General features: G+C 36.4%; 1 protein-coding gene and 1 long non-coding RNA gene across 27 annotated transcripts in view; one reads left to right on the top strand and one right to left on the bottom strand.

The window, feature by feature from the left end:
• LOC105486421 (ankyrin 2) overlaps nt 1-24,317 on the top strand; it is a 698,368-nt gene that overhangs the window by 327,159 nt on the left and 346,892 nt on the right. The gene's annotated exons all lie outside the window — the stretch shown is intronic.
• Nucleotides 1-24,317, bottom strand: part of LOC105486225 (uncharacterized) — a 37,603-nt gene that overhangs the window by 7,245 nt on the left and 6,041 nt on the right. For 2 of the 5 annotated variants that reach the window (XR_003019041.2, XR_003019043.2), the window contains exons 2-4: nt 20,059-20,170; nt 14,782-14,876; nt 6,795-6,955 (exon numbers count right to left, since the gene is read on the bottom strand). This is a non-coding gene — a long non-coding RNA (uncharacterized lncRNA). Of the gene's footprint in view, nt 1-3,099; nt 3,268-5,794; nt 5,911-6,004; nt 6,133-6,794; nt 6,956-14,781; nt 14,877-20,058; nt 20,171-24,317 lie in introns of those variants that run through there. The other 3 variants (XR_003019048.2, XR_003019046.2, XR_011621076.1) reach the window with 3 other exon arrangements.

The following is a 24,317-nucleotide window of genomic DNA, read 5'->3' as shown; positions in this document are numbered from 1 at the left end:
AGTATTAGTTTTCCTTTTTGCTTACTGCCCTTAATTCAACTTAATGAATAATAAAAAATATATGGGTCATAGGATGACATTGAAGCATGTTCCATTTTCCATGCAAACTTCATGGTCTAATGATTATTGTTACATATGGTGCCATTTCTCAAGGTAATTTAAAAGTAGTATAAAAACCTTATAGATTTTGAATTCTCAATTGTGGTATATTTTGTCTCATCATGTTTTCTACTTACATGAATTTTTGCTCATTTATTTCCTGAAGGGTTGAAAAAAATTCAGCATAAATTTAAGAGGCTTTGCTCAAGGTTTGATGAATAGTAAATAGCACATTTGGGGAGACCAGAAAATGATTAATGAAGGAGATAATGATGTGGTCATTAAAAGGCAATATTGGCAGAACATACACCAACTTTTTCAGAAAGAAAGATGTAAGACCATTTGAGAGACTCATCAGAGAAAATTCTCATGTGGCTTTTTTTTTTTTTTTTCAAAAAAATTTTTTTTTCTTGAGATAAGGTCTCACTCTGTTGCTCAGGCTGGAGTGCAGTGGCTTGTTCATAGCTTACTGCAACATCAGATTCCTGGGTTCAAACAATGCTCCCAATTTGGCCTCCCAAACTGTTGGGATTACAGACATGAGCCACTGCACCTGACCTGTTTTTTTCAAATTTCCTAGTAGAGGGCAAGTTTCCTGTCATTGGGAGAAAGTAGGCAGAGACTGAAAAGGCCTTAGAAAAGTATACACTTCATCTAATATGTGGCCCGTAGAATCATTTATGGACACTTTCAGTACTCTGGAGGCACAAACTTTTATAGGTTCTTCACCCGCCAAGTTTCTGCTTGGCAGTTTGTGCATGTGTGCCAAATATTGATGCAAGACAGTTTTGCTATAATGCAAAATCATCACATATTTTTGGCAACTATCCTCTCCACTCTGAGCCCTCCTGCCATCTCTTCTCTGCTCCAGGGATGCTCTTCTCTAGGTCTCACATTCTTCACTGAACTGCAACCTTAGCCTTGCATAGGGCTAAAAAGCTGATGAAGGCATAAGTTGATTGTGTAATATCTCCCTTCACCTCTTGTGACAAGAATGTTAACCCATCTCCCCCAACATAAGTTTTGTCGTTTTTTAAAGAGCTACCTTCAAGACACAAAGGAATGAAAATAGACAATAGGGAAATGAATCCAAGGCAGGGGTGCAGAAAGGAAGCTTGATTCTGGTTTGTAGAGACACATTCTACTGGAAAGGCTGTAGAGAGCTACTGAGGACAAGAAGATGTGAAGAAGCCACTGTGCTGCTGCTGTTATCCCCTGCCCTCTGAGGCTGAGGCTGAGGAGCATGGGTTATCCTTGACTGCCCTACCTCCCATCAGCTTGGAGTGCTTGAGGGGTCACTTCTCCATACCCTGGCCTGAATCCCTTCTTCAGCAGGCGAAGGTGAATTACCACTATCATCTGCTATCCCCTTCACTTCATTTTTATGCAATATACACTTAGAAATGTGGTATACCCATGTAAAAATGTTATAAACACCTACAGTGAATAAACAGTTCTTAATTTAAAGTTATTTCAAGAAGCTTGGTAGCTAATCTTTGACCTCTTATGTATGTTGCTGTATTTTCTGTGCAAGAGTTTATCTTTGTGTTTTGTTGAGTTACATATGAAAATTATTTTATATCCCTTGAGTACATTATATAGCTTAATTTTCCCAAAAACATGTTTCACTTTCAAAAAATGTTGTGTGTGTGTAGAAACTCTGACTTGGCCACTTATCTATTTTGTGAACCTTGTGGTTGATGATATAAGCTCTACAGAATTTTTTTTTAATTAAAAAAAAAAAAAAAGATGAAGCCCAGAGTGCTCCATGCATGTCTTTGATATTTATTCTTTGAAGAAGAAGTTCTGCAAGACTGAAGCCTCTACTTTGGCCTGTCATAAACAGGAAAAGCTAAACCAACATTGCAGAAATGAGAACTATCATACATTTTCTGCAGACTCTATAATTTAGTCAACTGACTCTCCCTTTGTGAAGTATGCTGCAACTATAAATCTTTTGGAAACCCATATTATTTGGGTTCCATCCAAACCTTGGATTTGCATCTATCGTTCACACGCAGAATTTTGTATAGATTTTTAATGTGCCAATTGTTTTAAGTGCACTTGAAAATGGATTAGAAAAACTTGGCGAGTGAAGGTAGAACTTCAGCTGCAGCATGTAATTCTTATGGAGGTTTCTATTAAGTAGGCACTCTGAGCCCAATGGTATGTGATGCAATGGGATTCATACCAATTGCTCTGAAAAGCTTTTTCTCCTTACCTTTATTTTAGTGTCAAATAACCCATCATACTTGATCCTCTGATATTGAAAACATTCATTTTCTGAATAATTGGATGTGGTGGGTGTAAGAGCAAAAGACTGCTGAAGAACTCCTTTTGTGAACTTAATGAGATACAAAAAAGAAAGTTCAAAGTAACATGTGTGAAAGCAATGGGAATTCATCACAATTTTCGATTATATTTCCCTTGAAAAATAACAAGATGAAATGTTTAGTGCATTAGATTTTTAAAGAGCTTTAGTTGTCAGTCAGTCTTGATGTCTGTGTGTTTAAACTGACAAACCACTGTTCTGTAGCCTGAGGCAACTGGCTGAAATTAATGATATAAAACACAGGCAACTTGACAGGAAGTCATTTTACAAAGCTAGTGGTTGTGACTTGGAGAAAATTTGAAATTAAGTCTATCGTGGAGTAAGGGCCATATTTTGAGAGATATTAGTCTTTGACCATCAATCAAAACACCAGCTTACAATTAAAATGAATGATTTTACTTTGGTAGCAAAATCTCAAAGGAACCATTGTGTAAAGAATCAATGTCATAGGAGTTGGTCATACTCTCTTAGGAGAAAAGCTATGTAAATGGAAGATAAATTAAATCTTCTTTACTATTTGACAGCTTGCTAGTTCAGAAATCTAGAGTTTAGACTGAAGGTTAGCATCTGTTTGCACTTTTGCCAAATACGGTATGTGACATGACTTTTCAGGGTATAGCCAGGATCAACCAAAAGCAAAACTCTAAAGAATATACCAATTCTAGCACCTGCATGGTTTCTCCTCCTGTCATCCTGCAGAGGCACAGAAACCTGAGCATGGGTGGTGTTTCTCTTGGTTGTTTTTGATCATGCTTCAGCCAAGGGATGTAACAACATCCTTCAGATCTTCTTGAAGGGTTGATTTGCAGGTGATGTCATTCTTTCACTTTTAATTCCTTGAGATATGAGTAAACAGACTTGACTTACTGCTTCTGAAAGGTTGCTGATTCTTGCAACAATATCAATTTCTTGTGTTAATTCTATAATCCTCTGTGATCATCCAATATACTTTTTATCTCATTTGACACCTAATTCTAAGGTAAAGCTGAATCTCCTCAAATATTGGATCCCTCCCCAAATTAACCATTTGAGGAGAACAACTATGCAACTTCCTTTTTTGAGCATTTATGATAAGATTTTAATGCTTTTATTTAAGGTCACAATAAAAGGGGTATGTACATACTTACATGTAAAGATATAGATATGTTCAGGTTATATGTATAAAAAGGCTAGTTAATAATCTGCCAGTGGTTTTTAACATTTTAAAATATCCCATTAACATTTTTATACTTCTCAATAATATTTAATTAAAAGTTCTTCCTGATTCTCTGTCACTACACATAGGATGAAATAGAAACACAGAGCGTGTTTTCTGACCACACTTGTAAATAGAATTGTGAGCATAACTTTTTTTGTATTTAAAGTTTGCCCTAGGCATATACAAGTCAATTCTTCTAAGCAAAATACTTTCAGTTAAATGTTGTTATTTGCTGTTGGATAGCCTTTGATCATATGGACAGAAATAAATCAGGTATAATAAAACACACACAAAATATTCCAGAAAAAATTGTATTTGTTTTTGACTAATAAGTAAATACAACTTTTTTTTTTGTTTTTTTTGTTTGTATTAGTTTATAGATATTTTTGAAAGAATGGATTCAATCCATTGAGGTAAATGGTTTATGAACACAGATTAACAATCACTTTGAGCAATTAAAAATACCATCTGTACATGAGAAAATTATAATGGTAATCAACAAAATTTCAGTACTTCCCAGAATCTGGTTTTGAAACTTCATTATGTTTTAGGGGAAAAGCTCTCATTTTTCTGTTTGCTTCATGAGTTAGATCACTCATTTAAAATCTGAAGTAGTCAAATTATTTTTTATAAAGATCCAGAAAAATAGTGTATGTATTTCTAAATAATCTGAATATGTTTACATTGGTGTTTTTTTTTTTTTTTAAACTTAAGCTAGGAAGGAATTACCTATTATCTAATAAACATAGTGCAACTATATAGACAAGGGGCAAACATCAAAGATTAGATATTTTTTATTATGTGAAAGATACATAGGTCTTGTTATGATTTGGAAGTCCTGGGTAACTGGTTAGACTTTTCATGATTGACAGCAGCTGTGCAGAAATTTTGTTAAATGCTTATCGTTTTAAAAAGTTATATGCAAAATATTTCTAATTTTCACTATTTTTAAGTGTGAATATTTTTGACAGTCAAAGAAGATTCTCTTCTTTTACTTATGAAGCAGTTTGTTTTTGTGTGTTCGTTTTTTTTTTTTTTTTTTGGTATGGGGTCTGTCTCTGTTGCCCAAGGCTGGAATATATAGTGGTGCAGTCACAGCTCACTGCAGGCTTGAACTCCTGGTCTCAAACCATTTTTCCACCTCAGCCTTTCTAGTAGCTGGGACTACAGGCAAATGCTACTGCGCCCAGCTAATTTATTTTTTATTTTTATTTCTTGTAGAGACAGGGTCTCTTGTAGAGACAGGTTGTGCAGGCTGATCTCTAACTCCTGTGCTCAAGCTATCTCCCCACTTTGCCTCCTCAGATGTTGGGTTTATAGGCGTGAGCTATGGTGCCTAGCCTGAGGCAGTCTTAATGATAATTTTTTCCTGATTAAAATCTACCAAAACAAGAAAAGAGCTTAATGAATGTATTTGAAAAATAGAATAATGTCACAATCCATTTAGAGGATAAGGATATAAAATCAGGGTATCGCTTTGCATTCAGGAAACAGGGAAAATAAATGATTTTTCTTTCTTTTTAGAATTTTTCACAAATATTCATTTGTTATGAGGCAGGAGCTATAGCATTAATTAATAAATAATAACAGCATGGAGCATATTCTTTGGAATGCAGTTCATGGCTTCTTGCCTGGGACAGCAGAACAGCTGTTTCTGCTAAATTACTGGAATGTGAGAAGCAGTGATGTAAACCCTTCAAAAGCACAGAGAGGGAAGGGTTTTTTTTCTTTCTCTTGAATTCCAATGAAAAGAAGCTTTTATACACAGAGAATTCAGAGTGCCCTATACTCTTGGAGCATAACGTTTGTTCTCCCTTGCATACTCCCATTACTCAGCTAGGTCGTTAGTGTGAGTTGTTTTTAACAGCTTCATGGGTCTCTAAGGATCAAGCTGAGACCAAGTTTGCCAAAATGACTGACCACTTATTCCAGTGATGGATCTATTGTAGTTTCTCACTTTCCACTCTTGTTTCAAGACAATATGGCTTTAAGTAAGAATTTTCCACATATATATATGTATGTATGAGTATATGTGTGTGCGTGTGTGTATATATATGCCAAAGAGCCTTATTTTGGGGTGTAGTGTTCTGAGCCCCGACACTGTCTTTATAAGGAGATAACCTTCTGAAATATATGCAAGTATTTATGATTCATTGAATGAGATACTTTATTATGTATTTATGAAAACCTCTGTACTTCTCTATGTGTTTGTTAGTTAATTCATGTTACATATAAATATGCATTAAGTAATCTGAGGCACAGCTTTTGAGGAGCTTGGAATCTAAATGGAAAGAAGACAGAGATGAAATTGTTTTAAGAATTAACTATGTTTTAAAATATTAACAATAACAAAAGTAATGCTTAAACAGCATTACCTTGAGCTTCCCACTTTGAAGCTGGCAGTCCTAGGATGGCTTTCTTCATCATCCATTTCCCTCTTTTTTAAACCTTCAGAGGTTTAAATGTTTCCTCCATTTGGGTAATTTTATATTAATATGTAAACCTTGACATAAAAATGTGGGGATTCTTTGGTGATTAGGGGTCTAGCAAGTTTGCTTCTACACACACACACACACACACACACACACAGAGAGAGAGAGAGAGAGAGAGAGAGAGAGAGAGAGGGAGAGACCCTACCTGTGAAGGAAAATTTGGGCAAATTATCAATTTGTCCAATGAGTATTGCTGGACATATGTATTTGATAATACAAATAAGTGTAGAGACTAGTATTTCTTAGCAAATTCAGCAACACAATTCCCATCTTTTATGAAATGCATCCTTTACCAGATTGCAAACTGTTTCTATTAAAATCAATTCTAGTTTCCCTTCCTGAAATTGGACATTACTTATCTATATCATATTTGGTACTCAATTCCAGGATAATCGCATTTTCCAACTGGACAGGGCTCTAGTTCAAACCCTTCACCCTTCACAGTGACTTAGAATAGTTTAGAGATTTATCCAATGCCTCATTCTTGGTAAGTCTAGCATCTTAGTCACATCCTGTAAGCACTTGATCATTGCCTGCCACTAGGCACTGAGTGTACATGGAATTTTATGGTATAGTTCATTCATTTAGAGCTTACCATAATAGGGAAATTTAGAAAGTAAAAATGTAATTGCTACCTATTCTATTAATCTTGCTGACATTCTAATTCACTTACCTTGAAAAATTTAAGCCAGCAGATTTGGAGTCATAAGAATCATGGACTATTTTTAGCAGAGACTTCATATCACTTTTCATTGACTGGGTGATGCGCTGATGAGACTTGAAAAATTAGCCAAATTCCCATCATTGTGTTTTATCATCCTGATGGGAGCAATGCTGTTGAATTTCAAGAGGTTAGCACAATCAATACAATGAAGTTACAGCAAAAGGGGAGATGTCTCTATTATTGAGGTTTTATCAAAGTATTAAATGTTTGGTTTGATTTTTTTTTTTAAATTGCACATACATACCTCTGGAGTGTCTAATAGTCAAAAATAGGTTGAGTATGATGAGGATAAATAGCTAATACATGTGCGACCTAATACCTAGGTGATGGGTTGATAGGTGCAGCCAACTACCAGGGCACATGTTTATGTATGTACCAAATCTACATGTCCTGCACATGTATCCTGGAACTTAAAATGAAATAAAATATTTTAAAAATAGGTTGAGTATGAATGAGAGGGAAAAGAGAAGTGAGCCAGTTCATCATTATAGGCTAAAGATTATAGTGAAATCAGATCACATCTTACATTTCACATTATTTTTTCTGTACTTAGATATTAAGCCCTCATTTCATTTCACAAACTCCCCACCAATGATCTAACCCAGCCAGATTCTGTCCCTGCATGAGCAGCCCCAGCTACCTCAGCCCCATCTGTCTCCACCTCCCACCCTAGTCCATTCCCTTGGCCTCCTCCATCTTTCTCATGCCCATCATGCATGCTCTATCCTTAGGTCTTTGGTGCAGAGAGGTCTACTCTGCCTGAAATGCTCTATATAGATATGCTTGTGGCTGACTCTCTGATTCCTTTCAGGTCCCTGAACAAATACCATTTCTCAGAGGCATTGTGTCTGACCACGACATCTGAGATAGCACCACCTCTGCTATCACTATCTGCTTATCATATGTTGCCTGTATCTCCACCGGCAACATTTCATCTTCATTTATTTAATTGTTGTTTTCTGTCTTCATGTTAATGCACTACACCATATGCTCTATGACAGTGGGGTCTTTGTTTTGTTCATTGCAACATCAACAGCACCTAAATCAGTTCCTGACACTTAGTGGATGCTTCATAAATAATTGAGAGATAATCAATGAATTTTCTTCACAAGAAGATAATTTCTTTTGATTTAATCATATCTATTTAAAACTCCTTCTGTAGAAGACATGCACAGATGGGGGGAACACATTGAAGAACACATTCTTATTGGGGACCCCTCTACACTACAAGAAGATAATTTTGAAAGGCAACAGTGAAATAGATAAAGCCCCTTTCTTCCTAGGGCTTACAAAATTTGTTTTGTGTGAAAGGTAGACTTCAATTTAAACTTTCCATTATGGTAATGTTACACATATTCTAGTTCATTAGTACAGTACATATGCTCATATTAGGCTTAAAGAGACCAAGAAAGAGAATAAAAAACAAAAAAGAATATATATATATATAAATTCCTTAACTTGTTAACAGCATGAAATTATATATTTATCAAAAGAGTATGCTCCTCCATCACAGAGGCAGTGTTTAATAAGGAATAGAATATGTTAATATTTTGCTCTTAAAGATTACTAGTATACTAGTCACTCTCTCAGATAGACACAGGTAATAGCCTGTTACTGAACTTTAGGATATTAGATTTCTTTTTCCTCATTAAAATTTTTCTCTCTCTAGTTACTTAGTTTGTCAATTGGACTGAGAGAGACAAAAATTTTTAAAGGATACAAAAATTTTCCTTGATCTGATCTAGAACTAGAAATACCATTTGATCCAGCCATCCCATTACTGGGTATATGCCCAAAGGATTATAAGTCATGCTGCTATAAAGACACATGCACACCTACATTTATTGTGGCACTATTCACAATAGCAAAGACTTGGAACCAACCCAAATGTCCATCAATGATAGACTTGGTTGAGAAAATGTGGCACATATACACCATGGAATACTATGCAGCCATAAAAACGAATGAGTTCATGTCCTTTGTAGGGATGTGGATGAAGCTGGAAACCATCATTCTGAGCAAACTATTGCAAGGACAAAAATCCAAATGCCACATGTTCTCACTCATAGGTGGGAACTGAACAATGACAGCAACTGGACACAGGAAGGGAAACATCACACAGTGGGGCCTGTCATGGGGTGGGGATACGCGGTAGGGATAGCATTAGGAGCTATACCTACTGTAAATGACGAGTAATGGGTGCAGCACACCAACATGGCACATGTATACATATGTAACAAACCTGCACACTGTGCACACGTTCCCTAGAAGTTAAAGTATAATAACAATTAAAAAAAATTTTCCTTGATCTACAAAAATAAACACATGAAACACTATTTTTTTTTAAAATCCAAGACTCTCAAGGGAATACTCCTCATAACAAACTATACCTGCCAGAAGTTTTGTAACTAAGCAAGAGTCACATGGCCTGTGGCCAGCAGGATAATTGCAAAGTACTTAAGGACAAATCGTTCCCTTGTGTCTTTGTAAGGACTGTATAACTCGTTCCTTAAAGACTACAAAGGCATTATGCAAATTTAAATACACTTCTACTTCCCACTTACAAAGAGCATACAAGGAATGCCATATATGAATTATTGTTTGAGGCTAGAAGATAGCACAATTTAGGTTATTGTTTCTACGCATTTGTTAGTCACAAAATTTCAGGCCCTGTGATAGTGGTGAAAAGTAGAAAAAATGTGTTATTTAAATATTTATCTTTTCCATCATATGTTTTCTTTTAGATAAATAAAAAGAAGTCTATCTTTACATATTGAAACTACCTATATGTGTGAATTTTTAAATATAATATTTCATGGTATTTTTGGTGCCTCTCTTTTTGTAGGATATCATTGATTCATTACTCTTAGAGTTCTCTTTTCTTTCTTTTTCTTTTTCTTTTTTTTTTGAGACGGAGTCTTGCCCTGTCACCCAGACTGGAGTGTGCAGTGGCCGGATCTCGGCTCACTGCAAGCTCCGCCTCCCGGGTTCCCGCCATTCTCCTGCCTCAGCCTCCCGAGTAGCTGGGACTACAGGCGCCCGCCACCGCGCCCGGCTAGTTTTTTGTATTTTTTAGTAGAGACGGGGTTTCACCATGTTAGCCAGGATGGTCTTGATCTCCTGACCTCGTGATCCGCCTGTCTCGGCCTCCCAAAGTGCTGGGACTACAGGCTTGAGCCACCGCGCCCGGCCTAGAGTTTTCTTTTCTATTATAATTGTAAAAAAGCTAAAGTTCTGAACATGATCATCTTTTTTTCTAATTCTTACATCCATAATTCATATACAAAGTTCTCCTTAATAGTCTTCTAGTTGGTCATATTGATCTTTTTTGCCCCCTTGCCTGAATTTTCCTTAAACAGCAATGATCTATCTATAGACATCACTCTAAACATGTTGCTGCTCTTTTGTTTTTAAAAAGGTAACATGTACAAGGTGGCTACCTTCACAAATGATGCCCCTTACCCCACACAATGCATACATTGTGATGTAAAAATTGTGACAGAGGAAGAAAGGTTGTATATGTGGATTTGGGGAATCTGCCTGAGTGTCCCCATATTCCATTTCTTTTCTGTTACTCCCTTTAATAAATACACACATTTATTTCCTGGTAGGCCCATCTCCACTAGTATTCTTTACTTTGTCCAAACAAATGTACATTTCTCTTTGTGCCTTATGGATAAACTCCAAATTCCTGGCACATAATGTTTCTTCTATTCAAAACCTTGCTAAAAATTAATCTCTGTGACACTTTCTAAGGCTTCTCTTCGATCATGCCTTCATTCCTTCAAAATGAATGCAACTCTCTCCATATGCAGTTGTAATTAGCTTTGTACATTATGTTTCTTGGCTTCTTGTGAATGGCTAATGAGTACCTCTCTCTTTTTCTCTGTGAAATTTATAAATTTAAATTGCTAAGGAGATCTGAGGGTGGAGGGGAAGGGGGTCTCACTCTGAGATCAGAAATTGTTTTGTGAAAAAGCAGCTTTTGAGAGATGTAGAGGTATGGGTAGTATAACTAATGTAGAGGAATGGTTGGTATATCTGATAGCTATGTCACTTTAAGAAGTAGGCAATGATATAAAGGTGAACTTACATAGATTACTTCACTTTCATGGGCATTTTAATTTTCTAGTTTATAAAATGTAAAACAGAAACAGCAGGTTAAGTAAATAAATGAAACTGGGTGGGCCCAAGAATTGCTTGGTTTCTTGGTCATTTTGCACTTTGGCACTCGATAGACAAAGGGTATATGGTACATTTATTTTCCCTCTTTACTATAAGGAAACAACACAAGTGCCGTAATATGTGGCCACGGACACTTGGGACTCAATATGTGGAAAGCAAATGCGCTGTTTAAAGGAGACCACTGCAACTTAGCTCTATCTGTTGTTGTCATGTCAGAATGGGAGCACAATACTGACAGATTTGAGTTTTCAGACGAAGTAAGAAGATTTCTGTATGAGATCTCCTGACTTCTAAATGTGAATTCTAGCAAAACCCAAACCCCAACCATGTGGACTGAACTAAACACAACGAAGCCATATCCGGCCCACAGATTGCTGTGATATATATCCTGAAGATCCTTTCTGTGCCAGAGAACTATGATTTTAAATTCCTTGATAACAGAAACTGTGTCTCCTCTTTTCTCTTCAACTATATCAACAAAGCATTTTAACTGGAGATCAACAGCTGATCATCAGAGATTTTTATCACATCAAAACTTTCATTGGATTGAAGTTTTGTAGGAAAATTTGACCTACAGAGGTATTTTCAGTGGACAGAGAGCATTGATAATTCTGAGGACAACTATTTGTAAGAAAAGGCTCAAATGCTGAACTGTGCAACATAGAAAAGATTTAATAGCATGCAAAGAGAATAGATTGAAGTAGCTGGAGAGAATGGGATCATGTCTGGGAGTACAGGACGATGAGTAATCAAGAAGGGAGTTATTCATAATAGTCAACTCTGCTGACTGGCCTTTTGAAGGAAAAAAATAAAAAAATGATTAGTATAGGGAAGAAGCAATTTGATTTGGCTGAGAGGAGGTTATTGGAAACCTTGGAAATGGTGGCTTTTTTCAGTAGTTGGGATGGAAGCCAGACTGGAGAAGGTTAAAGGGATGAGAGGTGAGAAACTGGGAGATCCAGAGTTATGATGCTTTTCCAGGAGATTGGACACAAAGAAAAAAGGGCTGGGATGAGAGTGGAGGAATCCATCTGTTTTAGTGAAGATGGTGTGCTGGATATGGGGAACACCTGTGCATGCTTGAAGCTGGATGATGATACATCCTCTTCATTGTCCTTGGTATCTTGGAAAGTAAGTGATTATCTCCTTTTGACTTGGCCTATCTTGCATATGCAAATCCCTCTATGGTGTGTGAATAAACAAACTATTTTGATATTTTTTGGGTGGGATGATTAATGAAGTTATGACTCATTATTTGTGTATATTCAGAAGTTCAGTACCATCGCTAACTCACAAGTTACAGAATATACACTCTCTCTCCTGTGTTTGAAAATGACTCTAGTCTGTAAGTATCTCCAGATCCCTGGAATGAATCCGTAAAGGCAGGTTATGCTTCAATAAAGTTACTGTGGCGTCAGTCTGAGCCAAGAGTGTTCTGTGAGTATTTTTGCTGATTGTTCAGAACTGATCTCTGCCTGTTTACCTGCAACTCTTCTACTGAGCTCAGTGTCTATCTTCTTCCTGGGGCCACCATTACTGGAGTGGAACCATATGCTTCTGCCCTGGAGACTGCAGCATTATATTAGGTTGCCAAGAGCTAAGGAAGAGCTCATGTCTCCAGGTGTCTTATAGCCATTTCCTTTTATCCCTATTGAATGTTATGGCACACTTCCATGTTCACAAATTTAAATATTTAAATAAAATAACAATAGGCCCTGCTGGCCTATTGTTTGCAGAAAATTAAACATAACTCCTCATTGGGAGGTATATAAATAAATATAAATAAATAGAAAATAAATAGAAATCGATCTATTTGTTGAAATTTTCTCAAAAACAAAGGTCATATAGAGGAAGGAGACTAGTGGCTTTATTTAAAAATGGTGATTTTGGATGAAATGATTGATTTTTTTGTTTACAGTACACTATCAGGTTATGTAACATAGTGACATAATTTTGTTTACGTTAAAGATAGCAAAATAAGATGGTGTAAAATGTGGATCCCCTGACTTCACCATTTATTTATTTCAAATGTTCTTCTACTCTGGTAAAGCTATTAAAATAGGTGACTATGATAATCCATCAAACAAACATTTATTTAACACACACTGTGGATTTTGCCTTAGTGGCAAAGGTAAACAATTTGCACATTTACTTGTATCTAGTAGGGGATGTGAGCAATTAAGCAACTGTAATAGAGTGCAGCAAGTGCCATGATGGGGGAATATAAAATACTATGAAAGCACAGAGTAGGCAAGCACCTGACCCAGTGGGACAGAGGCTTCTCAGAGGTAATGACCTTTGGAATGAGACCTGGTGGAGGTGTAGAAGGTAGCTAAACAAATGTGGTTCTAAACAGAGGGGAAAACAGGTGAGACTGTGCAGAGGTCAGTCAGAACACAGCAAGTTAGAAAAATGCAGAGAACATTTGTTATCTCCCGTTCATGTAACATATTAAGCACCTATTTTGTGGCAGGCACTGTGCTAGGCACTGGAAATTATAAACGCAAAGGTGACTGTTTCATGATGTTTACTATGTAGTCAGGAAGCTGACACACTAAATAATTGCAGGATGGTATATAAGCACTACAATAGAGACATGTTCTAAGGACACAGTGGAACAAAGGAGGAAAAGCCAATTATGTTTGGAGGTATGAAGGAAGGCTGGAGATTTATTTTGCAACAACTCAAGTAAAAGAGGTCCTTTATTTTGTTTAGGGGCTTAATTTATAAATTGACCTTGTCCTACCAAGCTAACATGTTTGCTTTGAAGCAGGTTTTGGGATAAGAAACCTAAAATAAATGAGAAGAATGATTTTATTTGAGACAACGAAAAATGTGTAGTTTCTACAATGAGGAAAAATGATTCACTAACTCCCAGGTTGCAGGAAAGATACCCCGAAGACCACCTACTTCCATTATATATTGCTGTATGTGAACCCAATATACACAGTCTCCTCAAGTAGGGGATTGAAGTACTCAGTCAACTCAATCATTGTATATTAATATAAGCTAATATCTTGGAATAACATGTTGCTACGTGTTCTGTTTGTGTAACTCAGCTTCTAAAGACCTGATCATATCTGGTGTCAATGCAATGGAGTGGATTTAGAAGATTAAAATAAAAAGCTGGATTTAGAGTAACTGAAAAAACTCCAGGCAGTTTAAACATATGACGTAAGTGGGGATTATATATGACTTGTTATTAATTCTTAGAAAAATAATATTTAAAAAAGCAAAATTATTCTAAAGGAAGGACTCATGATAGGAGAATTTTTTTTTTTTTTTTTTTTTTTTTTTTTAGAAACGGGGCATTCTGTCATCCAGGCTGGAGTCAGTGGCATGATTACAACTCACTACCTCCTCTAACTCCTGGGGTCCAGCAATTCTCCTGCCTCAGCCTCCTGAGTAGCTGGAACTATAGGCACACACCACTTCACCTAGCTAATTTTTATTTATTTATTAATTTTTTTGTAGAGATGGGGTCTTGCTGTGTTGCCCATGCTGGTCTAAAGCAATCCTCCCACCTCATCCTCCCAAAGTGCTGGGATTACAGGCATGAGCCACTGCCTAGCCAGATTTGGGTATTTTTAAAAGATAGCTATAAATGAATGTGGCAGGAGTTCTTTAAAATAATGAACCTTGAGGGCTTAAGAAACGACAGTAATTAGTGGGTATGAGGCCCACCAAGGTCCAATGAGTTGAAGTGAACTGCTCAGAGTTTATACCCACAGAGAGAGCCCGACCTGTTCACCTGTTCTTGTTCTTGCCAGTGCTTGCTCTCTGTCCATCCACGCCTCAGAATGACTGACTTATCTTGACGGCCAAAAACACCACTCTCAAAATGCCCTGGCAGATTAAAGAGGTACAGTTATGGGGATGTCTGTTGACCTTTTCTTAAATTCTGTGAGAGAAACAATAAAACATCAATACCTGGTCATTTGATTAACATCCATGCAATTTTACGTGGTTCTTGTTGTTCTATTTGACATTGAAATGTATCATCTGCTTTACTTTTTAATTTACTTGCTAATAAGATATAGTTTTCCACATGAAAAGTTAATAATTATATTTATTATCTAAAACAAAAATGTAAATTAAAAATCTTGTGTACTATGTGAATTATAAATACCATGAAAGGGCAATAAAATAATAGTGTATAGAAAGGTAATATTGAAAATGAAGCATGTGTTTCATCTGTAGAACTAACACAAAATCAGAAAAGAGTCAATTGTTTATATAACAGTAAAAAAAATCAACTAATATATTAGGGAAGGCTCAACCATTTAGAGAATGAAACATCTTATGTGTGACTCACTTGATATCTTCTTAAACAAGGTGATCATCTCTAACCTGGATCAACTGTTTAACAAGGAGAATGTTTGACACAAGAACCTACCTAATTTTCCGCAGCTCAATTCCCTACTGATGAGATTTCAAACAACAGGACTGGTTTGGGACTACATGATTAGGAGTCTAGAATATGTCTGTCAGATTTGTCCTTGATGCTCAAATTAGGCAAGATATCAAAAGATAGAAATAAAAGTAAAGTAGTTTTAAACGCAGAGAATAAAAATCCCATACAGAAAAGTACGATGCCTTTTGTAATGTAAATAAGGGATTGGACTCAGTGCGAGAAATGGAGGAAAAGAGCAGGAAAAGTCTGTTACAAGCTGAATATGGGTCAGTAATTCACTGCCATTGTTTAAAAAAAAATCTGCATCATGATGAGTGTGGCTTATATTATTTCTATGTTGGGAATGGCCAAGGTACTTTAAGAACTAAAAGGTAAAACTAAAGAATGTTAAAAAATAATACAAATAATAGGAAAGAAAGGAAAAGAAAGCCATAGATGAGTACAGGTTTAAAACATTTCAAAAGATGAGCTGAAAACTGACTTGTATAGACACTTTTAAGAATGGGAAAAGATTTTTAAGTGAGGGGGATGTTGATCATTTCCGCTTTATATTGAGATGGAAGAAAAATGGGCTTGGTGAAAGCAAAAAGACTTTTTGGTGGACCATCAGTGTGATAGACATTATGAGAGACAAAGAGAATAGTAAAATTACCATCCTGGAAAGCTTCACTAAGATAATGAATGGTCATTTTTCTTTAAGATTTAAGATATTTGCTTGCTTGAAAAATACTTAACAGCTGACTGGAATTGTCTGCCAGCTTTGTGACTCTAATTTGAAGTTTGCCAAAAACTCTTTAAAATATATTACAAATTTTAATTTAAAACAAACAGAGGGAAGAGCTATACAACATTAGTATCTGTGAGACTCCTATTAAGATGCATTAGAAAAAAATTACTTTTATAATAATTTATTAATTGGCTCAAAATTTCTCTTTATGGCATTTTTCTGGAGATATTTATCTTTCCCTGAACCATTCATTCATCTTGCCTTAGATCTATTTATTTAAGGACAGAGAGGATGCCTTGGGGACTGTTGCAGGATAATGGGCAGATGGGCTGACTTCTTGCTTATTAGTAAGCTGAGATGATTTGACTCTAAACTTCTTCCTAAGGGATAGAGGCACTTAAAATGAGGTTTACTCAATCATGGAAGTATAATTGAAGTAAAGATATTATTTCATCTCCCTCCCTCCCACCCCATTTCTATTTTTTTTGGTATTCTTGTTTGACTTGATGACTTAGTGTTATCACTGATGAAACCTTAAGTAGACCAGTGGTTTGTTCTTTTGTTCTTTTGTTATCAGGATGGGACAGATGTAACTGCAGGGTTCAGCAGGAGGTAGCTAGGAGAAGCTTCTCATTAAACAAGAATTGAGAAATCCCATCTGAACACCCCTTCTCCTATTATTTAGTAAATGGAGAACACACGATGAATAAAACAGAGAAATTCTTAATATCAAATGCAAGGGTATGCAAAACCTGCAGGAAACTCTATGTGTGCTTTTCGTCTTTCTTTCCGTCTTTTTCCTTTCTAAAACAAGACATTTGTATTCACTCAAGTTAATCATAGTGTGTTTTGAGGTAATCATAATTAGATGTAATTACTGTGCGGTCAAGTTATACCTTAATCGATGAGCCCAATTGAGTGCTTTAGACATAAAGAACTTCTCAAACCCAAACATCCCCAAAATCCTTGACAGGAATGCTAATGCTAGCACAAATGAACCAAAGCATTATTTTGACTCTAATAACAGTTCTACTTACTCTACCACTCTAAGGCTGTACACACTGTTTGAAAAATATATGCAACTTAAATCATAAGCCTGTTTGTTTTTTGAGGAAGAAAGAGATATAGAATGTTTTGGATTCATGTCTTCTTTTGTTGATCTAATTTTTGAATTGGTTTCTAATATAGAAAAGCTGTTGTTAGATGGCCTTGTCCCAGACCTGGGGCACGAACTGTGTAGAGAGTCAAGGAAGGGCATGGGTTAAAAATACAGAATGTGAGGCAGTGGACACTGTCTTGCCTCTGAGTCCTTTTCTAGTGCCCGGTGTTCTTCATTCCCACCTTCACCCTTTTAACTGTTATTACAGGGGGATTCCATGCTGAGAGTGTAAACCCTTAAACTTCTGAGTCTGATACTGTTGGTGTAGGGACTCTGGAAACAGAGTCTCAGGAATGATTATATGGTCCTCAAATCTTTCACTTAGCAATGAGTAAGGCTGTAACATGACTTTGAGGTATTGCCCAAAAGCAGCTACTTCTGTTATTCAAAGTCAGTGATACCAGTGAAAGATTTAAAAATCAGTTTAGGGAGGCTGGGCGCGGTGGCTCAAGCCTGTAATCCCAGCACTTTGGGAGGCAGAGACAGGCGGATCACAAGGTCAGCAGATCGAGACCATCCTGGCTAACACAGTGAAACCCCATCTCTACTAAAAAAAAAATACAAAAAACTAGCCGGGCAAGGTGGCGGGCCCTGTAGTCCCAGCTACTCGGGAGGCTGAGGCAGGAGAATGGCGTGAACCCGGGAGGCGGAGCTTGCAGTGAGCCGAGATCCGGCCACTGCACTCCAGCCTGGGCAACAGAGCGAGACTCCGTCTCAAAAAAAAAAAAAAAAAAAATCACTTTAGAGAGAAGGAAAGTACTCTTTTACAATTAAATAACTTGTATTTTTAAAATTTATTATTCAAAGAGACAGTCACCCTGTAGTGTTTTCCCCCGATAGGATAGGGCTCCTAGGCTGAGTTAGAATACTCACTCAAGTGCTTGTAGATAAATCTTTTCTGAAAATATCTGCTATCAAGCTTTTAGATGAAACATTCTTCTACCCAGGAAAACAGAGTTTTTCTAGAGAAATCCAATTTTAGAGTGAGCTTTAGAAGCTCCAGCTGACATTCGCTATATCATAAAATAGCTTCCAGTATCAGGAAAAGCATGTGCGTCCATGTGGAATCACAAGCACTACACCATTTGTCCACATTCGGCCGTTTAAGTTGGATTACACTTGAGAAAAATTAAATGGTCTCTCTCCTGTATTTGCAAAACTACATATTATTTGGCCTTAGGAACTTGATAAATAGGGATCCAAGGAATACCATGTTGCCACCAGTGTAGCATAGGATAACATCTCTATTTCGTATTACATGAGGACAGAATGGCTGAGTGTGTACCAGGACAACAACCTCAGAAGTTTTAACTGTAGGGTAACCTTCTTATTTTAGAAATTAAGACACTGAAATGCAGGAAAATGGTTATAATCCAATTAGTGGTTGATCCAGGAATGGGATTCTTATGTTCTATTTCTCCAATAAAGCAGAGAAAACAGCTGGAAGTCTGTTATGGCATGATAGGGGAAAAGCGCTCTCTAGGGAATTTAATCTAGGAAACCCAGAAATACTCAAAACCAAACCAAACTCCTCACACATCAAATGCTAAGTTCGTGTTATTATCACATGCCTAGTTATAGTTTTGGAGAAAAGAGATTTATTTCTCTTATAATAGTTACAATTTGAGAAAGAAGTGTGTGTGTGTGTGTGTGTGTGTGTGTGTGTGTGTATAAAGTATCTAAACTGCAAGTTGCTCAGATGGAATTTGTCACTTTTATTACTGCCCTTATCCAATATTATAAAGAATCCCATCCATGTATGCGACTCTTTATGATAAAAAACAAATGGATAGTTTCTATTTAACTGATCTAACTGCCCCTTTGTTACTAGCAGTTGACCCCCATATTGACAACCTCCAGCAATCACCTGCCTTGCTTCTCTCCTTCTACATTGTCTCACTCCTACACAGATGCCTGGCTCTCTGAATTATAGGTAGAGCTGTCTTAACTATCTTGAACAATGTGTCTTGGCTTGCTGGCTGAGCCTCCACTGCCAGCCAGGTTTCCAGACCCAGTGTGTAGATCTGCTCTTTTCCTGCTTGCTTCATTTTTCTGTATGTTGCCATGCCCAGTTAGCTAATGGAATAGAATGAGTAATTTGCTGGGAATTACCTAAAAAGTTCAAGAGGAAGAAGCTTTGACTCCCAGGAAGACCTGGGTTAAATATTGGAAAAGGAATACCTTGAAGATAGTTTGAGATAGGAACCTTGATAGGAGCACCTTAAGGATGGTAATTATGTCAAGAGGGGAAATCAAGATAACTTTTTACTGGGTCATGAGTGTTCCTTAGATTGTCAAAAAAGAGAAATCTGCTGTTTGTTTTTATTTTTATTTAGCTTATAACCTGATGTAGTTTTTCAATTAAACTAATAATCTAGTAATCTTGATTTATCTGCAATCTATTCAATTGATCAAGAAATACACACTGTCTGCTTTGTGACTAGCATTACTGGAAAGAAAATATTCATGAGAAAAGACTGCAGCCAATATAAAGAAACCTCCTGGGGGTGGTTTTAACTGTCCTAGGTTTAAGTGAAAGTGGGAACACATTTTCCAGTGAGAAGAGAGTACCTTTTTATGCATGTCCTTGAGGGCAAGAATCATGTCTAAATTATCTTTTTATCTGTAGAAAGGAGAAGAGAAGCTGGCGCTTAGCAGGTGCATAATAATGTTTGCTGAAGAAATATTGACAATCTTTCTGGGAAAATGTAGAGAATGAGTAAATTACCTGATTCTTTTCCGCTTAATGACATCCTTCTCTTTTCTCCACTTCCTGGCTTAGGCTACCATGATGGGGAAATGCAGTTTGGTAATGCTACTGGAGTATGAAATTCATTTTCCTATGGAAGAAATGTTTAAAACAACAGTTTAGACATTATTAAATAGATATAATAATTATTATTCATTAAGTGTAGTTAATAATGATTAGATATAATTGAAAACTGTTTTACAGAGAACAAATGTTTTTGTTGGCTATCTAGGAACTCAAGCCATATATAATAAAATTTCTAGGAACAAACTTTGTGTTCAAACCTTGAGAACCTCATCGTTTTTCTAAGTTGGGTTGACATCTACCTTCCTTTTTTAAACTTTTTTTCTTAAAAATAGGCTTTTCTACTATTCTAGATGTTATGAGTCTGTGGAAGAAATAACAGATACCAAGCGTGGCTTTCACTCAGAATAAAATGATCTGTATCAAAAGGTACTTTTTTTTTTTTTTTGGTGTGTGCTGCAGGTGGGTTGGGAAGGGAGTGCTCTGGATTTATCCAGTTGGAAAGAAAATACAGATGCATATTAAGCAGTTAGTGAGAACTAGCTTGTGTGATTAATATAGACAGGAAGTGGCATAGTGATCAAAAGAGAAGGAAAGTTTTATGTAGTTTGTCATTTTTAGAAAAAGCTTCATGGTCAGTTTGGGATTTGAGGTGGGTAGGTTTTAGGGAGATGAAAGAAAATAAAATAGGTAATTTTTTTTGTTTTGTTTTTTTTGAGATGGAATCTTGCTGTGTCTCCCAGGCTGGAGTGCAGTGGCATGATCTCAGCCTCCCGGGTTCACGCCATTCTTCTGCCTCAGCCTCCCGAGTAGCTGGGACTACAGGCGCCCACCACCACGCCCAGCTAATTTTTTGTATTTTAAGTAGAGACAGGGTTTCACCATGTTAGCCAGGATGGTCTCGATCTCCTGACCTCGTGATCCACCTGCCTCGGCCTCCCAAAGTGCTGGGATTAAAGGCATGAACCACCATGCCCGGCCAAAATAGGTACTTTTTAATCTGGAAATTTTTCACCAGCCCAGGAAAATAGGATTTGATGCTCCTCTTAGAAGTTCTCGTAACTCATCCTTAATAAAAATTTGATCATATTGTATTTTGATTTATCCATCTCCTTTTATAGATATTTGAGTAAAATGCTTGAAGGCAGGAATGTGTAGATGCATTTGGGCAATAGTTGGAAATGTTTCACCTTTATTCTGAAGATACTGAAGACTAAAAACTTTTTTTTTGAAGAATAAAAATACAACTGTCTGGAAATAAGATTGGAGGAGAAAACATGAAGACAGGGAGATAGTAAATCCTGTTGATAAAAATAATTCAGATAGAAGATAAAAAGGGATGGAGCAATAGAGAATGGAAGGAATACCTAAGATGTATTTCCAAAGAAAAAACAAAATGTTTTATTTACTGGATGTAAGAAATTGAAAAGAGGAAAGGGAAAAGTTACTAGAGGTTCAAACATAGATTTTTAAAATTTCTGTCCAAATTAATGGGTAAAATGCCATAGCATTTGTACAACTGCCAAAACTGTTTTGCAGGTCTAAATAATTTGCATAATTACTGTCAGTATTTCTTTGTTCCTTCATTATTTTTCAACTCTATTTTTTGACCTTGAGAATATTAGGTACCGTAGTCTCATATGTCTTCCAATGTCTGTGTTTTCTAGTGGAAAAAGAAAAGGGAATTGAAAACGAAGACAGCTACATTACATTTTGCCTGATATTGAATCACTGGCCATTTAATCTGCTCCTTAAAACTCTCTTTGAGTCATTTTTTCCACTTTGAAATGTAGCTTCATACATTCAAGGACTTTTAGTAGTAAAAAAAAAAATGTAGAAAATTATCTGAGAGTTTGGATGCCACATCCAGGACTTGAAACAAACAAAAAAGAAAATTATCTAGGAAAAAAATTAGAGAGTAATCACACATTTGAAGAGATACAGAAACTGAGGACCAAGTAAGTTATATGATTTGTTGTGAGTCCTGTTGTCAGTTAAGGACAGCATGGGGCTTAAAATCTGTGTGTGTTGACCTTCAGCCATTGCTTCTGATTGTATACCATAGTGATTTGGGTAAGACTACAGATAATCTTCCAAATGTTTATAATTAAGCTAACTTACATCTTACTACACAGATATGTATGCCTGCAGGAAATTCGAGGGAAAATTCATCTAGTTTTCACTTAAATTTAGACTGTGACAAAGGACAAATTCACACTTTGTGCCTCAACTGCAAAATAACCTGTATTTTTTGAAACTTTCTGTTGAGATAATGTTCTGTAGATTTCTTGCATTTCTGTACATCTTGTAAGCAGAGGCACTGACTGTCTTTGTTCTAGATTATTTTTTTCAAAGATGTTGGTATAGCAAGCAGCACAGAGAAGCAAAAGGCTGGCATGCTTACTAGCCAGTATAATAAAGATAAAGGTTCCCTCTGGAGCAAAGTACATACATACTTATTGCCCATGATAAAAGATTCAGGCTTCCTAAACTCAGGGTTTCTCTCTGGTACACAGCCTGCTGAGTGTACTGGCATCTATCTAGCCTGTACACATTACTTTAATTGGGAGAAGGGAAACTGACACAAATATGCTGATGCTAATGTTGCTTGCAGTGGTATATAATAATAACAGCTCTTTGTTTCTGACCTGGGAGTCTCATATCTTCTACCACAATCTATGAGATTGTAGCAAACTAACTTGTTAGCTTGCAAATAGGATAAGATCTCAGTTCCTTCACAATTCAACACTTTCTAGGCTGACAGATTTATGGGCCCAGGAAATACTCTTATACTTGGTTAGGCATAAGTAAAATTGAAAATGTTGTAAATCAATGGACTTAACTAAATTTTTACTTAGATTTCTACAGTTTTAATTAGAACAGCTTAAGGTCTAAGTGTGGCATTAATATTCTGGGTCTCAACTGATTAGATTTGTGAAATACTAATATACTTAGTTGCTTTCATCAATTTCAATCTGTATAGCATTAAATGTATTATTATTGTTGTACTCTAAACGTTTTTGCAAATTAACAGGCTTGCAAAAGTTATTTTTTGACACTTATGCAAGATAAACTGGCAAGCAGATACTATGTAGTAATTTGTATAGTCAATGTGACCAAAATAGAAGGATTGACCATACTTTGGTTCCTAAGTTTTTTTGTGTAGGACTTGATGAAATTTCTTGAGGAGGATTGTTTTTCCTACTTGAATTTGGATACTCTCCAGGTCTGATTATCACCACATTATCAAGGCCCAAGTCACAATTTGTTCTTGGTAGTTAAGCAGATTAAATAATTAAAGTAGATATTTTCTATTCTGGTGTTACTGTAAGCCAGAAACATGAATAAGGCCTAAATAGAAAAGAACAAGGGAATTTATCAGATATGTAGGTTTTGTTAAGGCCCAGCCCAAAAAATATCCAATATTTATGTAAATCAGAAATAAAGACTAAATTCTAGACTGCAGTAGCAGGTTGTTAACAAGTTAATAAACTTTCTTCCAACTCTATTATGTGTTTAATCATTTTCCTAGTATAGAGTTTGAAGCTAACAAAGAATAAATATGCTTGCACTACATGTGTCCCTTTATAGACATTAGTTCAAATCAGTTCTAAGTTATGATATATTTTTGTTTCATTTTTAAGCTTGTTTTTTAATTATCTTTTTTTGTATAGAATTTAAGGCTGTTAGGAGGTCATATAGATGTTACGTAGAAGAGGAGGGGCCAAGGAGAGTGCAAAGAGAGAGGCTAAAGAGAGAAAGTTCAAAAAAAGCTGCACTGTAGTTTAATATGAAAGAATTCCGGTGAATTGATTAGACAGTGGCTCACATTCAGAAAGCAGGATACATGAAACTCATCTTCGAAGATCAACAAAGACTTTTCTTTGAGAGGAAATAATAGAGTTTGACCCAGTAATATGTAATCATTTCAGAAATTCATTGATAATTTTTTTTTTTTTAAATGAATAAAGGGAATGCAGAACACTGCAGTTCTGGCTAGCAGAGTCTGTTCCTTTGGGAAAAGACCCCCTAGTATAGTATGCAAAGTCAGCCTGTCTGCTTTCTCTCTCTCTGGCCTACTTTACTTACTGGCCATCTGTGGCCTAGTACATTTTCCAAGATGGCTCCCCTTCCATATGCTCTACAGCAGTGTGACCTTTCCACCTACCTCTCAACAAGAGGCGGAGTCGATTTCTTCACCCCTTGAACCCGGA

Source organism: Macaca nemestrina, chromosome 3 (genome assembly GCF_043159975.1).
Source record: "Macaca nemestrina isolate mMacNem1 chromosome 3, mMacNem.hap1, whole genome shotgun sequence".
Taxonomy (NCBI): domain Eukaryota; kingdom Metazoa; phylum Chordata; class Mammalia; order Primates; family Cercopithecidae; genus Macaca; species Macaca nemestrina.
The sequence above is the reverse complement of the archived record's forward strand: the minus strand, read 5'-3'. Positions and strand labels throughout refer to the sequence as shown.